The sequence below is a fragment of the Cephus cinctus genome, unplaced genomic scaffold, assembly GCF_000341935.2.
Source record: "Cephus cinctus unplaced genomic scaffold, Ccin1 Ccin1_scaffold1086, whole genome shotgun sequence".
Lineage (NCBI taxonomy): Eukaryota > Metazoa > Arthropoda > Insecta > Hymenoptera > Cephidae > Cephus > Cephus cinctus.
In genome coordinates, this window is record NW_014333601.1 from 294,987 (window position 1) to 299,347 (window position 4,361).

General features: G+C 38.5%; 1 long non-coding RNA gene across 1 annotated transcript; it reads left to right on the forward strand.

Moving 5' to 3' along the window:
* Positions 1 to 2,195: 2,195 nt before the first annotated feature.
* LOC112494992 lies at positions 2,196 to 3,570 on the forward strand. Its single transcript, XR_003061090.1, has 3 exons — positions 2,196 to 2,329; positions 2,466 to 2,537; positions 2,911 to 3,570. It is a non-coding gene; the product is annotated as an uncharacterized LOC112494992 (long non-coding RNA).
* The last annotated feature ends 791 nt before the right edge of the window (positions 3,571 to 4,361 follow it).

Here is a 4,361-nt window from a genome sequence, read left to right on the forward strand (position 1 = left end):
AGAGAGAGAGAGAGAGAGAGAGAGAGAGAGAGAGAGAGAGAGAGAGAGAAATGAAAGCTACCTTAAGATTGATCAGACTATACGAACGATAATAGAATATCTACGATTCCATGTGATTGTCTGTAAATACATAGTATAAATACATACGTTAATTATAATATACTGTACGTGTTACATTACATAACGTTGCTGTGTCATTTCTGGAACGTACGAGAAAAAAGTATGAGGAATGAGAGAATATGAAAACGAATAAAGAAAGGCGCATTGAAAAAGGGTCTGGCCGCCTATGCTAACCGGCTAATGGGGAACGTAAGCTGCGAGCCTTCGTTCCGAGTCTCCGTAATTGCCAAATGATTTTTCATACGAGGCAAACCGCTTTAACCTCGCCGATGGGAAATAAAACTGTTGTTGCCAGACGGTGCTCGGTTCCAGAAAGCACCTTGGTGTCTTGGACGCCCGGGTTACGTACGAAGACTCGCCGCTATGAGGATAGCACGGGCTGGCCACACGCGATATATGTAACACTTACTTAAAGGATAAAATTACTGTATAAGAGATTAATGAGAAACACATAAATATTGTCCGACATAACCAACAAGAGAGACAGGTTCGTTGGACTGACGTTAAAGCGTTGGTCGAATGACGCAAATTTATGGTAAAAGGAGCGACGGGGAACGTTAGCGGGTTAAAGCTTAACGATATTATTTTATTTCGTCTGCTGCGCGACAGTTTTTCCCCGATCGATTTATTCACGACGATCGGGCGACGATCGGTATATCTAACGATCGGCTTACCGACGTTAACGATAGACGGTAAAGAAGATCGACGCTCTATGGGAAATCCAGTCGCTCGCAGTTCTCACGTTCCCGGTCGTTCCTTTGTGAAATCGTCTAGGTATCATAGCAGCATTAATTTTTGTACTAATATCTATTGTAGTATTATAAGTATACCCATCTTTATGTTCGGCCACTTTACCCGCGCGTTGCATCGTGGTTTTTTACGTATTCAGTTTTATTATTTGATTCGTCCACGTGGATCCGGGAATGACGGTCGTGCGACGATTAACGAAGTATATGTTTTTATTTTATATATATATATATATATATATATATATTTAATATTTATATATTAAATAAAATATATAATAAAGTCAACGACTAAGGGCAAGTTTTTCAAGATTACGAAGTATGACAGCTCTGATTTGTTTATTTCGTAACAGTGCTGCATAGTTGTGAATTGGACTTTTTTTTTTATTTTTCCACGACCGACATACCCGGAATTGACAATCTTTTCTTTGTACCGACAACAAACCTACGATTAATTCAAGCTGGCGTACGCGTGCGCTTACGCGGCTCGAATTACGCGTGGGAAACGCTCGCGGACGTTCCGCAGACGAATTGACCAATCGGTCCGGAAGGTCCGTTCGATTTTGTTTTAGCGAAGGATTCTAATTAATCGTTAAACTGTCTTGGTTCGCTGATTTCGAGCGTTCGACGAACACGCGTGTTCGCTGCGGCTTGTCGAGCGAGCGGATAAGGGAACGGCATGTGAAAAAAAAAGAAACTAGAACGCACGCCTCGTTTCGCGGATTTAAGCCTACGTAAATGCAGTTAGTGTTTGTGGAAAAAAAATACACTATTGAATCCACGAGATGATGCTGAGAGTGAGACAGATCATAGCGATGAGACGCTCGATGAACGAGAGAGAGATTTCTTGTATGGACTGTGGCACGTGGGTATGAAAGGCATGGGTGTCGAGTGTGTGTGTGTGTGTGTGTGAGAGAGAGAGAGAGAGAGAGAGAGAGAGAGAGAGAAATGGATGGCGTTTTTGGAAATAAAAAAGAGAACGAAAGAATGATTCATTGAATTATTAAGCTACGATGCGGATTGATGTAGAGCGTGACGGATGAATTGACTCTGAGATACAGTCAGAGTGTGGGAGGGAGTGAGAGAGCTAGAGAAATAGGTGAGAGAGAGAGAGAGAGAGAGAGAGAGAGAGAGAGAAAACGAGGGAAAATATAATAAAAAAATAAATGTTATGATCATACATTCGCAATTTCGAAATACTTCATTACCCGCATAATATGCATAAGTTGAGCCTCGGTTTTGAAAATATGTTTACTCTCCTTGAATTGAACAGCTGCGAGTTGGAAATTAAATGATAACATCTTGTCCAATAGGTGCATCCATTTTGATGTCAGCCTTATAACCTGTAAGAGTGAATTGTAGCTGTTTGATTCACGGAGTGACGTCAAGAAAAGTACTTTACATACGAGTTTTCGTTTTTAAACTATTGTGGCATGGGCGAAGACCACCCCCGTTCTATGTGTGTAAGAACCATAAAGCTTAATGAAGAACATTATAAAATAAACTTACGGGATACGAAATAAAAATAAGCCAAATCGTTAGTTATAGTTTCGTGTTGATCCCTGCATTCACTTTCCTTTTCTTATTTGATTACTGTAGACGGTCGATTCAGTGGACAGCGCCTTCTTGGATATATGCAGGTCGTTGAACAACGTTTTAATTGGGTATAAGGTAAATAAATAAATATATTCTGGGCATATTATTGGGTCGATTGAACGTAGGGACCGTTGGCGGTTCTGTCGACTGAATATGACAATTCTAGTTGATGAAAAGATACGTGATGAAGTGCTGGCGAGAAAATAAAGAAACTTGATAATTTAAAATAAGTTCATATTAAATTCTTACAGATTAAATGGCTCTTCGACTAGCCCTTGTAATTTTTAAACTAGCCCCTGAAGTTGTATTTTCGCGGAGAACATCAATCTTAGTTCCGACAAATTCCACCAAATGGCGCTGCTGAGGCTAGTTCTAGTTTCGAAACAAAATTCATTAGGGGGTGCGGAAAAATAAATTAGCCTCTAAAATTCCATTTATCTATTTGCAGAGGTAAGTAGGGAAATGCACAACGCTACGATTTTAGGCGATACGAAAATCATGGCGCTAAATCAGAGCGGCGAGTATGGAAGTAGGATTTTGTGGCCATTGCCTCCCTCCACAATGCGAATCCCGTCGTACCCGACTTAAACGAGCACACGAACGCGTAGTTTGGCGGGTAGAGCTTCTCCGCTACTTGACGCTGCTTCCCAGAGCAACCCTTAGAACGAGACCGGGAACTGTAGAACTTCTCAACAACAAGACTTGCAGAAAATTGTGAAATACACCCTAAAACGATAGCGGTGAACCAGAGATGAGTAAAGAGATTTCAACTGGCATTACCTAAGATTACATTCTCAAGCATCTTCAAATAACAAGTAAAATTTGATCTTCTATTTGAAGAAAGAAGGAAAAAATCAGTTACACAGAAATATTGAAAATATGAAACATTGAATAAAGCTTTCCAAATGTTATTGAATATTATTGGATAAATAAAATTGAGTCTAATTCAATATCTCCCAAAATATAAGGAGTAGATAAAAACTGAATCGAAATTATAAAATGTCGAAAATAAATTACGCTCTCATTGAAATATTAATAAATTAAGTGTTTGGAATATTAAAATAATTAATTGAATCAATAAAGTTAGATATTAACACTTGGAAATCAGAAATCCTGGTGAAGAATATCAAGAGACTCGGTCGAGTCTCGCGCCAAGTACAAGCAACCGGCTGTACAGGGCGCAGCGCGCCGAGACTCTTTACTCGAGTCAACTCCTTATCCCCCAAAAAACACTTACGTGTAAAAAACTACGCCAAGTACAGGATTGCTGTGAATTCCTCTAACAAAAAGTATTGATATCATATTATTGAGGCCAAGTACATAAGTCACTACATGTTTTCCTATTATATGATCTAGCACTGGCCCATCATTTTAATTATATTTTCAATATTTCCTATAACGTTTTCGCTACTTTTTTATGTTACTACTGCTTCCCGTATTTAATTATGACTTAATGGTGATTTAATAATTAATAAAACTTTAGATGATTCCTTATCGAGTACTACTTGGTGGGTCCGTGCATTTCTTGATATAAATTTGGTACAAAACCAGTACCAATTGTCTATAGAAAGCATATTAACAATAACTCGTCAAAAATAAACACGGTAAAAGCTTAATAACAAACATACAGCATTAGAATACTATGAGCACGTATAAAGAGTAAGTACTTTGGAATTCCTGGCACAGACCCGCCAAGTAGTACTCGATAAGGAATCACATAAAGTTTTATTAATTATTAAATCACCATTAAACCATAATTAAATACGGGAAGCAGCAGTAACATAAAAGAGTAGCGAAAACGTTATAGGAAATATTGAAAATATAATTGAGCAAGTTGCAAAAAGTAAAGAGATTTTTTGAAAGTGCCCTATAGCAATTTGATCTGTACCAATCTCTTCC